General features: G+C 41.8%; 1 non-coding gene across 1 annotated transcript; it reads left to right on the top strand.

Annotated features, from left to right (window-relative positions):
• Positions 1-12,267: 12,267 nt before the first annotated feature.
• On the top strand, positions 12,268-12,349 carry TRNAS-AGA (transfer RNA serine (anticodon AGA)). The gene has a single exon. It is a non-coding gene; the product is annotated as a tRNA-Ser (tRNA).
• The last annotated feature ends 1,465 nt before the right edge of the window (positions 12,350-13,814 follow it).

Raw genomic sequence — 13,814 nt, 5'->3', positions numbered from 1 at the left:
GTCACGAAGGTGAGCTTTCTTCAGATCTTTAGAAAACAATGGTCACCTGATATACACACTAAAGAATTCAACTCCAGCAGAAGAATTAACCGTTTGCCTGCCACCCTATGGTAGACTTACTGCTACAAGGTGGCAGGGCTGCACAAAATCACATATTTTTTTTATTTATTACAGGTACTTATATAGCACTGCCAATTTACACAATGCTTTACATGTATACAGTGCGCAGAAGTCACCAACTGCCTGCAGAGTCAATAGCTAAAGACCTCCAAACTTGGTGTGGCCTTCAGATGAGCACAAAAACAGTGTGTAGAGAGCTTCATGGAATGGGTTTCCACAGCCACCCAGTGCCATTCTTTCAGGGCTGTTAAGCCCTGCAGGTTATCAAATCTCTGAGCCTCGTGGCTCAAACTGTATTACGTGCCTTTTGCGGTCATGGTCGTCTCTTTGCCAGGCAAGTGCGTTTGCTCCATCAACTAAGCACCAATATAAATACTATTTTGAAATTGTTGGGATGAGTTTATAATTCTGAGTGACGTATGAGATATTAAACTGTCTTTATCTATATTTACACTTTGGGACCTGCCTTCCGTTGAAAGGCTGGGCCTACTTTTTGGTACTCCTTAAGTGTTTGATGGGCTGGCCCAGGTGTACCATCTTGTCACACTATTGAGACTGGGGGTCATCTTCTCACAGTTGGTATGTCATTGTAGCTGATGTTATTATACATTGGCTACTATGGGGATGTGACGGGAGTGACTTTGGGTGGGGGGTCCATGGAACACAGCTCACTTTGGGGGAGTGGGGAGATCCCTGTCTCAGCTCCCCCTATCCCTCTTATGTGTAAGTTACCCTGTGCCTGTTAGGGGTACAGGGTGAAATGTTCTAATATTGTGTATACATGTCTAAGGAGATAGGTGGGGATTGGTCATTGTTTAATGCCATGTGATTTTTGTTTCCCATTGTTCTATTGTGTGTCTTGCTTGGGAGCAAACTATTATGGGATGTATGTGTTTGTGTATTGGTTTGGTGGGGGCAGGGGCGGACTGACAACTCATGGGGCCTCCGGGCAATAGGGGATCATGGGGCCCCTGTGTCTTTGCCCAAACTCAAAAAAGCCTATGAAAAAGGTACCAGGGCATCTCATGGGGCCCCCTACTGACCCCGGGCACTCGGGCAGTGCCTGAGTTTCCAAATGGTCAGTCCGCCCCTGAGTGGGGGGTGTTTCGAGCAGCCCTTCCCCCTGATGGGACTGCCTGCTGATTTGTTTCTTGTTACTGAGTGTGTATTGCCCTGCCCTGTGTTTATATCTTGTGCAGTGGCAGACTGACCATTTTTCAGTATGGGGCCCCATGAGATGCAACTGGTATCTTTTTCATAGGTTTTTTTGAGTTTGGGCAAGGACGCAGGGGTCCCATAATCCCAGATTGCCCGGGGGCCCCATGAGTTGTCAGTCAGCCCCTGATCTTGTGTCTGTGTTAAAATAAAGCAGTCTATTTCCTGTTTAATACAATACTGGTCTTGTCTAGTCTTGTATGGTCAGCGGTGGTGTCCGTGGATGATGTTCGGACAGGCAAGCGGGAGTCTAACGTAAATACCCTAATGCAGTCGGGGTCCGGTTCCGTTACAGGGGAGGCATGTGTTTTACTTTCTTCCCATCCCCCGCCCTCTTTCCCCTTCTTTTTTGGATAGTTGTCATGTGCTAATGATATATACAGTGTGGCAAAAAAGTATTTAGTCAGCCACCAATTGTGCAAGTTCTCCCACTTAAAAAGATGAGAGAGGCCTGTAATTGGCATCATAAGTAGACCTCAACTATGAGAGACAAAATTAAATTCTTTCCAAATCAGCCAATGTGATTGTCTAGATTTTTTTTCTATTTGCAAATTATGGTGGAAAATAAGTATTTGGTCAATATGAAAAGTTCATCTCAATACTTTGTTATATATCCTTTGTTGGCAATGACAGAGGTCAAACGTTTCCTGTAAGTCTTCACAAGGTTGGCACACACTGTTGCTGGTATGTTGGCCCATTCCTCCATGCAGATCTCCCCTAGAGCAGTGATGTTTTGGGGCTGTCGCTGGGCAACACGGACTTTCAACTCCCTCCAAAGGTTTTCTATGGGGTTGAGGTCTGGAGACTGGCTAGGCCACTCCAGGACCTTGAAATGCTTCTTACGAAGCCACTCCTTCGTTTCCTGGGCGGTATGTTTGGGATCATTGTCATGTTGGAAGACCCAGCCACGTTTCATCTTTAATGCCCCTGCTGATGGAAGGAGGTTTGCACTCAAAATCTCACGATACATGGCCCCATTCATTCTGTCCTGTACATGGATCAGTCGTCCTGGTCCCTTTGCGGAAAAACAGCCCCAAAGCATGATGTTGACACCCCCATGCTTCACAGTAGGTATGGTGTTCTTTGGATGCAACTCAGCATTCTCTCTCCTCCAAACACGACGAGTTGTGTTTCTACCAAACAGTTCTATTTTGGTTTCATCTGACCATATGACATTCTCCCAATCCTCTTCTGGATCATCCAAATGCTCTCTAGCAAACTTCAGACAGGCCCGGACATGTACTGGTTTAAGCAGGGGGACCTGTCTGGCACTGCAGGATCTGAGTCCCTGGTGGCGTAGTGTGTTACTGATGGTAGCCTTTGTTACGTTGGTCCCAGCTCTCTGCAGGTCATTCACTAGGTCCCCCCATGTGGTCCTGGCATTTTTGCTTACTGTTCTAGTGATCATTTTGACCCCACGGAGGGAGATCTTGCGTGGAGCCCCAGATCGAGGGAGATTATCAGTGGTCTTGTATGTCTTCCATTTTCTAATTATTGCTCCCACAGTTGATTTGTTCACACCAAGCTGCTTGCCTATTGCAGATTCAGTCTTCCCAGCCTGGTGCAGGTCTACAATTTTGTTTCTGGTGTCCTTCGACAGCTCTTTGATCTTCAGCATAGTGACGTTTGGAGTGTGGCTGTTTGAGGTTGTGGACAGGTGTCTTTTATACTGATAACAAGTTCAAACAGGTGCCATTGATACAGGTAATGAGTGCAGGACAGAGGAGCCTCTTAAAGAAGAAGGTACAGGTCTGTGAGAGCCAGAAATCTTGCTTTTTTTGTAGGTGACCAAATACTTATTTTCCACCATAATTTGCAAATAAATTCTTTCCAGATCAGCCAATGTGATTGTCTTGATTTTTTTTCTCATTTTGTCTCTCATAGTTGAGGTCTACCTATGATGCCAATTACAGGCCTCTCTCATCTTTTTAAGTGGGAGAACTTGCACAATTGGTGGCTGACTAAATACTTTTTTGCCCCACTGTATAGTAATGTACACCCCTTGAGGGTTAGGGACTGATGTGAATGTACAATATATATGTAAAGCGCTGCGTAAATGGACTGCGCTATATAAGTACCTGAAATAAATAAACAAATAGGGGGTGCTTCCATCTGTCCAACAGAGATATTTTTTCACTTTTTTCAGCTTTTAAATATTTGAGGGTACCCCCCCTTTTTTTCTTTACATCTGTTGCTTAGTAGGAGGAGAAAATCGTTTTCCTACAAAAAAACTTGATCTTTGGCACAAATACTTCTGTTAAAGGTAATGCTCAACAAATAAGTATCACTAGCGGGATGGCCTAATGAAGTGTTCTTGCATGGCGACCACTTCCTGTTATCTCACATATATATTCTTATTATTATAGCCAAATTTACCACCCTAACTCCTCCCACAGTTTTTACACTACATAGACAGTAATATACCGAAACGTGCAGATTGTTCCCGATTGGTGTGCTATTACTTTGTGGAACGTTTCACCGAATGGTTTACGAAATATCGCTGTTTTTGTGGTGAAATTGGTCCCATAGGAATGAATGGCGAAATGTTCAAAACTAGAGTGGGAGCTGAAAAATCAGGACATGATTTCTAAACTGCCATCACACCCTCATTTTCAAGCCCACCTACACTTATCTTTTATCAAAGCGTTCAGCTATCCCTGCTGCCACTAAAAATGTCCACGGCTAAGCCATAGTCCTGATAGTTTTCGCAATATGACCATTTGTTTGCAACTCATGCCATCTATTGACATTCATTGAAACTCCACTCTAGCCACCTCAAATTTTAAGGGCAATTTCTAAACTGCGACTGTGCCGTCATTTTTAATATTTCAGAGACATACTATGCATCAAAATGTAGGTCTGGGTCTTGTGATTCTCACTCTATCAAGCTTGCCATGTGCACTTTTTAAATTTGATCAATCAATTGGTTAGTGTAATGTTTACTATCTTTACTCACTCCAAACACTCCACACAGTTACTCTGCCCACTCCATAAAGTTACTCTGCCCAGTCCAACCTTTTCACAGTTACTCCAGCCACTCCAACCACACAACAGTTACTCCACCCCAAGGGCGGACTGACCATTTGGAAACTCGGGCACTGCCCGAGGGCCTGGGGTCAGTACGGGGCCCCATGAGATGCCCCTGGTATCTTTTTCATATGATTTTTTGAGTTTGGGCAAGGACACAGGGGCCCCATGATCCCCTATTGCGCGGAGGTCCCATGAGTTGTCAGTCCGCCCCTGCTCCACCCACGCCACCCAGTTACTCAGCCCACTCCAGTTGTAGACTACTGGTGCAGGCAAGAACACTTCACACAATTTCCCCAGAAATTGTAGCTTTTCGAGTTTATAATATTCAGTTTTTTCATATCTATAGACATGTGCTATTGCGATTCTTTGGGTTGAATCCTAGTATATACTATTTGTGTCTCTCTTTTCTCTACTGGTTGATTTTAGACCATTGAGGTGTTGGACTGTCAACCATTTTTTGAGCCCCCATATCTGGCTTTCTGATTGGCCCCTTGCCTTGTGGGAATACAGAGGAGGCTTATCCCTTATACATGGAGGGTTTTGCTGCTGCATGGTGCATATTGATCTCATATGTAAGTCATATTATGTTAATGTATGATGTTACCTTTTTCTTGTATTCACATGTTGTAATTTCATATATTCAATTTATGTAAATTTATTTTAGATTTTACTACTAAGCCCCTGAAGAAGCGGTCATTTTCACGAAACATGTTGGGCCATTTTCCTGCAGCTTAATGTCTCTCACCCCCTCCATAGGATCCATCTGGTGGTTTTTATATCCCTCATCTCTAGTGTGTTCAGGGGCTGACTGACCATTTGGAAGCTTGGGCACTGCCCGAGGGCCCGGGGTCAGTAGGGGGCCCCATGAGATGCCCCTGGTACCTTTTTCATATGCTTTTTTGAGTTTGGGCAAGGACACAGGGGCCCCATGATCCCCAATTATCCGGGGTTGTCAGTCCACCCCTGAGTGTGTTCCTGGTACATGGTGGGCTGTGGGATATTGTCTGCAGGGACAGTATAACTATGATCTTTTAAACTGCAAGATGTTTTTTCATGACTTATTGTCATAATAAAGTACAAATGATTTTACTAATATGTGTTTGGAATTTCTGTGCCTTTAAACTCCATTTGCAACCTTTCCCCCGGTTCCTTCCCTACAATTTTTGACTATAATTAGGATGTGGCACTAAAATATTACCCATTCTTTTGGAAGTGATCTGGCACCCGGATACACTCCATTCTCCTCTTCTGTCTTTTCAAAGACATCTATTTGAAAATGTATTTTTTTAAATATTTTTACATATACTTGTAAATACATTCCAAAAATGTAGATTAAACGTATTTTCAAAGACATCTATTTGAAAATGTATTTTTCAAATATTTTTAATATATTTTTACATATATTTGTAAATGCATTCCACAAATGTAGATAAAATGCATTTTCAAAGACATCTATTTGAAAATATATTTTTAAAAATATTTTTCATATATTTTTACATATACTTATAAATGCATTCTAAAAATGGAGATAAATGAATTTTCAAAGACATCTATTTGAAAATGTATTTTTAAAAACATTTTTCATATATTTTTACATGTATTTGTAAATGCATTCCACAAATGTAGATTAAACTTATTTTCAAAGACATCTATTTGAAAATGTATTTTTAAAAATATTTTTCATACATTTTTACACGTATTTGTAAATGCATTCCAAAAATGTAGATTAAACCTATTTTCAAAAACATCTATTTAAAAATGTATTTTAAAAATATTTTTCATATATTTTTACATATATTTGTAAATGCGTTCCACAAACGTAGATTAAATGTATTTTCAAAGACATCTATTTGAAAATGTATTTTTAAAAATATTTTTCATATATTTTTACATATATTTGTAAATGCATTCCAAAAATGTAGATTAAACGTATTTTCAAAGACATCTATTTGAAAATGTATTTTAAAAATATTTTTCATATATTTTTACATGTATTTGTAAATGCATTCCACAAATGTAGATTAAACGTATTTTTAAAGACATCTATTTGAAAACGTATTTTTAAAAATATTTTTCATATATTTTTACATATACTTGTAAATGCATTCCAAAAATGTAGATTAAATGTATTTTCAAAGACATCTATTTGAAAATCTTTTTTAAAAAATATTTTTCATATATTTAAATATATAAAAAAACATATTTTAGCATACAGTACCGTATTTGCCGGCGTATAAGACGACTGGGCGTATAAGACGACCCCCCTACTTTTCCTGCTAAAATGTAGTGTTTGGGCTATACTCGCCGTATAAGACTACCCCTCTTCCAATGCACACCAGTGGGAGGAATAGTGCCCCATCATTGGTATCAGTGGAGGAATAGTGCCCCATCATTGATGTCAGTGGGAGGAATAGTGCCCCATCATTGGTGTCAGTGGGAGGAATAGTGCCCCATCATTGGTATCAGTGGAAGGAATAGTGCCCCATCATTGGTATCAGTGGGAGGAATAGTGCCCCATCATTGGTATCAGTGGGAGGAATAGTGCCCCATCATTGATGTCAGTGGGAGGAATAGTGCCCCATCATTGGTATTAGTGGCAGGAATAGTGCCCCATCATTGGCATTAGTGGCAGGAATAGTGCCCCATCATTGGTATCAGTGGGAGGAATAGTGCCCTATCATTAGTATCAGTGGAGGAATAGTGCTCCATCATTGGTGTCAGTGGGAGGAATAGTGCCCCATCATTGGTATCAGTGGCAGGAATAGTGCCCCATCATTGGTATCAGTGGGAGGAATAGCGCCCCATCATTGGTATCAGTGGGGGAAATAGGTGCCCCATCATTGGTATCAGTGGGAGGAATAGTGCCCCATCATTGGTGTCAGTGGGGGGGAGGAATAGTGCCCCATCGTTGGTGTCAGTGGGAGGAATAGTGCCCCATCATTGGTATCAGTGACACCAATGATGGGGCACTATTCCTCCCACTGAGACTTGCTGACCCTGTTCTCGTATGGTGCTGCTGCAGCCAGCATATGTGGTTGCAGCAGCACCTCTACACAGCACACTTACCTGCTGCTCCGGCACTCAATTTTCGCGGGGCCGCTCGGCTCCGCCCCCTCGCCGGTGATTGGCCGCCTGTGTGCCTTTCCTGAGCTACAGTTCTGGCGGCCAATCACCGGTGAGGAGGCGGAGCCGAGCAGCCGCACGAACATCCAGTGGCCGAACTGAAGGAGACGCCGCGCTTCCTGGACCGGATCGTCGTGGGACTGGATCCAGGTAAGAGACATCAGCCCCTGCAAACCCCTGTACTTAATGCCGCAGCCCCCCTAACATGTGTACCGGCATATAAGACGACCCCCGACTTTTGAGAAGATTTTCAAGGGTCAAAAAGTCGTCTTATACGCCGGCAAATACGGTATATTGAAATATATATTTTTTAAATATATTGAATATGGCCAAAATTGTAGTATGTCAAATATATGTCAATATATTTGGGAAGAATATTTTTAAAATATATTAACCACTTGCCCTCCTGAGGATTTACCCCCCTTAATGACCACGCCTCTTTTTGCTACTTGGCGCTGCACTAATTCAACTGATAATTGCGCGGTCATGCAATGCTGCACCCAAACTAAATTTAGGTCCTTTTTTTCACACAATTAGATCTTTCTTTCGGTGGTATTTGATCATCTGTGCGCTTTTTATTTTTCACGCTATAAACAAAAAAAAGCCAAAAATTTTGAAGAAAAACTATATTTTTTAATTTTAGCTATAAAAAATATATAGTAAACTCAAAGTTGGTTATAAATTTAGGCCAAAATGTATTCTGCTCCATGTTTTTGGTAAAAAAATCCCAATAAGTGTATATTGATTGCTTTGTGTGGAAGTTATAGCGTCTACAAACTATGGTATAGATACTGCAATTTACGCCATTTTTTGCTATACAGCGCTGCGCTATTTTAACGGACAATTGCGCGGTCATGCAATACGGTACATAAATGAAATTTAAATTTTTTTTCCCACAAATTGAGCTTTCTTTTGGTGGTATTTGATCGCCTGTGCGGTTTTTATTTTTTGCGCTAGAAAAAAAAGGCTGACAGTTTTGAGGGAAAAAAACAATATTTTGGACTTTTTGCTATAAAACATGTCCAGTAAAAAAAAATTTAAAATAAAATTTAGTCATAAATTTCTGCTAAAATGTATTCTGCGACATGTCTTTGCTAAAAAAAAAAAAACCCAATACGTGTAAATTAATTGGTTTACGTGAAAGTTATAGCGTTTACAAATGGCGGGAAAGATACTGGGATTTTTAGGGTTTTTTTATACTAATAATGGCGGCGATCAGGGACTTATGGCAGCGATCAGCGACTTATGGCGGGACTGCGGGACTGCGGCGGACATTCTGACATTAGGGGGAACTGACTTGGGATCACTGACATCCCCAGTGACACCAATACAGTGATCAGTGCAAAAAAAAAAACACCGACACTGTACTAATGGCACTGGGGAGGAAGGGGTTAAGTTTATTTTTCAGGGAAGGGTTAACTGTAGGAGGGGAGTGTTTTACTAGGGGGCGGGGGTGTGTACTGCACAGGACACCGCTGATCGGGAGAGAGAAACTCTTCTGTCCCGATCAGCGTGTCCTGGAGCTGTCAGGGAATGTATTTATACAGTGGCTGGGCGGCATGTGGTTAAAAATATATTTTTCTTCCATGCGGGTGTATATAGACAGAGAGCAATAAAGGGAGGCGGAACACTTTCAAGTGAAACCAACAAAATATGTTAAACTGCCTGAACTACTTAGGTAAATACAGAGGCTTTTGTTGTACGCATTTGCAAATCCAGGAATAGAACACCCGGGAACTGTCCAAGCAGGTTTGTCAGCATAAAACTAATAAAACATCCGCTTGTCTGAGACACTAACTAAGCTCACGTTAGTTCCGGTCTATCAGGGTGTCCCCAACGCAAACGCCACTTGCACCTTTTTTTTGCGTCCTGCCTTTTCGGCAGCACAGAAGAGAGAACATGAAAGTGTCCTGAGCACCAGTGAGCTTAGATAAATAAAGACTTGTAGACGACTAGTATGCATATGTGTGCTGCCCACGTGGAAGAAAAATATATGTTAAATATATTTTAAAAATATTCTTCCCAAATATATTGCCATATATTTGAAATACTACAATTTTGGCCGTATTCAATATATTTCAAAATATATAAAGTGTATGCTGAGATGTGTTTTTTTATATATTAAAAATATATGAAGAATATTTTAAAAAATTACATTTTCAAATATATGTCTTTGAAAATACATGTAATCTACATTTTTGGAATGTATTTACAAGCAGTTATAATGACTTTTTTATCTGTAAAAAAAAAAAGATGAAGAATATATTTTTTAAAAATATATTTTTAAATACAGTGAGGAACAGAAGTATTTGAACACCCTGGGATTTTGCAAGTTCTCCCACTTAGAAATCATGGAGGGGTCTGAAATTCACATTGTAGGTGCATTCCCACTCTGAGAGACAGAATTAAAAAAAAAATTCAGGAAATCACATTGTATGATTTTTAAAGAATTTATTTGTCTTGCACTACTAAACATACGTATTTGGACACCTAAGAAACAGCAAGAATTCTGGCTCTCAAAGACCTGTTACTGTGCCTTTAAATAGTCCACCTCTACTCCACTCATTAATCTAACTTAGTAGCACCTGTCTGAGCTCTTTAAAGACACCTGTCCACCCCACAGTCAGTCAGACACTAACTACTACCATGGGCAAACCAAAGAGCTGTCATAAGACACCAGAGACAAAATTGTGGACCTCCACAAGGCTGGAAAGGGCTACGGGGCAATTACCAAGCAGCTTGGTGGAAAATAGATCAACTGTTGGAGCAATTGTTAGAAAATGGAAGAGGCTAAAGACGACTGTCAGTCTCCCTCAGACTGGGGCTCCATGCAAGATCTCACCTCGTGGGGTATCACTGATGATAAGAAAGGTGAGGAATCAGTCCAGAACTACAAGGGAGGAGCTGGTCAATGACATGAAGAGAGCTGGGACCACAGTTTCAAAGGTCACTGTCGGTAGAACACTACGCCGTCATGGCTTCAAATCATGCATTGCACGGAAGGTTCTCCTGCTCAAGTCATCACATGTCCAGGCCCGTCTGACGTTTGCCAATGACCATCTGGATGATCCAGAGGAAGCATGGGAGAAAGTCATGTGGTCAGATGAGACCAAAGTAGAACTTTTTGGTCTAAACTTCACTCGTCATCTTTGGAGAAAAAAGAAGGATGAGTTGCATGAGTTACATCACTGTGTACATAACTGTTGCTATTCTGACCACGTGTGTGACCACGTTTAATATTTTGTCATGGACAGAAAGTTAGGAACAAAGAGCAACGTGACATTCTGCTTGACACTAGGCAAATCTGCCACCAAGACGTCAAACATGATTCGGCAAGTTTACAGTAATGCTGCAAGTAGTTCCTTTATTTTGAGACTGGATATTCTGGAGGGTTCAGTTTCATTGTGAATTCAAAGCAGATAGTTACACAACGAATGCACTTTACTGAACAGCTGAAAGATTTCCTTGAAAGGATGTTTTGTAATTAACTTTGGATCTAACTTTCAAATGCTGTTTTTAATACATACGCTATATTGCCAAAAGTATTGGCCCCGCCCTCCAAATCATGTGATTCAGGTGTTCCAATCACCTCCATGGCCACAGGTGTATACAGTCAAGCCCCTAGGCATGCAGACTGCTTCTACAAACATTTGTGAAAGAATGGGTCGCTCTCAGGAGCTCAGTGACTCCAAGCGTGGTCCCATGATAGGTTGTCACCTGTGCAATAAGTCCATCCGTGACCAAGTGGTAGGCCACGTAAGATGACAGAGCGGGGTCAGCGCATGCTGAAGTGCGCAGAAGTCGCCAACTGTCTGCAGAGTCAATAGCTAAAGACCTCCAAACTTGGTGTGGCCTTTAGATTAGCACAACAACAGTGCGTAGAGAGCTTCATGGAATGGGTTTCCGTGGCCGAGCAGCTGCATCCAAGCCTTACATCACCAAGTGCAATGCAAAGCATCGGATGCAGTGGTGTAAAGCATGCCGCCACTGGACTCCAGAGCAGTGGAGACGTGTTCTCTGGAGTGACCAATCACGCTTCTCTGTCTGGAAATCCGATGGACATGTCTGGGTTTGGTTGTTGCCAGGTGAATGGTACTTGCCTGACTGCATTTTGCCATGTGTAAAGTTTGGTGGAGGGGGATTATTGTGTGGGGTTGTTTTTAAGGGGTTGGGTTGGCCCCCTAGTTCCAGTGAAGGGAACTCTTAAGGTGTTAGTATACCAAGACATTTCATGCTCCCAACTTTGTGGGAAGAGTTTGGGGATGGTCCCTTCTTGTTCCAACATGACTGCACACCAGTGCACAAAGCAAGGTCCATAAAGACATGGAGGAGTGAGTCTGGAGTGGAGGAACTTGACTGGCCTGCACAGAGTCCTGACCTCAACCCCCTATAACACCTTTGGGATGAATTAGAGCGGAGACTGTGAGCCATGCCTTCTCCCCGACATCAGTGCCTGACCTGACAAATGTGCTTCTGGAAGAATGGTCCAACCTTCCCATAGACACCTTCCTAAACCTTGTGGACGGCCTTCCCAGAAGAGTTGAAGCTGTTATAACTGCAAAGGGGCGGGACCAACTCAATATTGAACGCTACGTACTAAGACTGGAATGCCATTAAAGTTCATGTGCATGGAAAGGCAGGCGGTCCAATACTTTTGGCAATGTATTGCATCTTACTCTATACTGGGGTAGGAGAGGTTTTCAGTAGCTGAGGGACTGCGGTTGCCTACACTCTTGTTTACTGATATTTGATATTTATACCATATACTCCCATCACAAGGTAGTCGTGGCCGAGTGGTTAAGGCGATGGACTAGAAATCCATTGGGGTCTCCCCGCGCAGGTTCAAATCCTGCCGACTACGTCTTATCCTTTAACTCGCTCACACTCTGAAAAATGCTACCGATAATGCAAATATAGCTCACGTCTATGAAAACTACAACTATGTCCAAGGTAAGGTAGTTCAGTAGTTTTAGTGGGTTGGATTTTTTTTTTCATTGAAAACGTGTAGTTTATTGATGAACAGTTGCACGTTACAAAAAAAAGAAGTCATAAAATAAATAAATAAATGATGACATAACAAAATGTAACAAAGCAAAAGGTCTCCAAAAGCAAGGAAATCATAGGCACATGAAACCTGCAGACCAAAAGTCCAAGCTGGCCAAGCTGGCCATTCTCTTTTATTGAAAATGTGTAGTTTATTGATGAACAGTTGTGGAAGTTCCAAAAAAAAAAAGAAGTCATACAATAAATGATGACATAATGAAAAGTAATAAAGCAACAGGTCTCCAAAAGCAAGGAAATCATAGGAGCATGGAACCTGCAGACCAAAAGTCCAAGCTGGCCAAGCTGGCCTTTTTTTTATTGAAAATGTTTTGTTTATTGATGAACAGTTGTGGAAGTTCCAAAAAAAAAGAAGTCGTACAATAAATGATGACATAACAAAATGTAACAAAGCAACAGGTCTCCAAAAGCAAGGAAATCATAGGAGCATGGAACCTGCAGACCAAAAGTCCAAGCTGGCCGTTTTTCTAATTGAAAACATATAGTTTATTGATGAACAGTTGCGGAGGTTACAAATAAATTATACAATAAATGAGGACATTTTGAAATGCAGTAAAACATCAGGTTTCCGAAAGTGCATGACATAATGATACCATTCAGTAGTGATGGGCTGAACACGGACTCACGGTCGAATGCTTGAACCTCCCTGTTCGACCGTGAACTTCGAACAGGGACAATTTACTGCGCAGTATCTTCCTGCATCCGAGTATGTTGTCAGATCCTGCTCAATTACTAAAATCCGGCCTGAGCTCTATGATGAAGTCATGAGGTATTTTAGTAATGAGACAGTAAGCCTGGGTTCAAATTAATGCGGTGCGGTGCAGTACGTCGCATGTGATTCGCACAGGAACCGCACCGCATTTCCTGTGCAAATTGCATGTGAATTCTGTGTGGTCCAATTTGAGCCTTACATTATATATGGCTCAAATCGCACCGTATCCACACCAAAAACATGCAAGACCCCTTTTTTTGGGTCCACACTAGAATCAGATTAAATGGGTATTCACACCCGTACGATCCAATTCTGCACGTCACACCACATTTTGCAGACCAATTTCGGGGTGTTGTTAACATACACGCCCGCAGTGGTTCACATGCCCGCACCGTGTCAGTGTGCACCCGGGCTCATTCATCTTTCAGCTGTCAGTGGGGTTCCCTACTGACAGCTGAATGTAATAACCAATGCATTGCCCAACAATTAAAAAATTAAAAAAAATACGACAAGGGGTCTCCTCTCCCATCCATACTAAACCCCTTGGGTCTGG

The sequence above is a fragment of the Staurois parvus genome, unplaced genomic scaffold (assembly GCF_062004578.1).
Source record: "Staurois parvus isolate SC_StPar_1 unplaced genomic scaffold, SC_StPar_1.0 ptg000782l, whole genome shotgun sequence".
Lineage (NCBI taxonomy): Eukaryota > Metazoa > Chordata > Amphibia > Anura > Ranidae > Staurois > Staurois parvus.
Note: the sequence above shows the minus strand (reverse complement) of the source record. Positions and strands in the feature narration are given on the sequence as shown.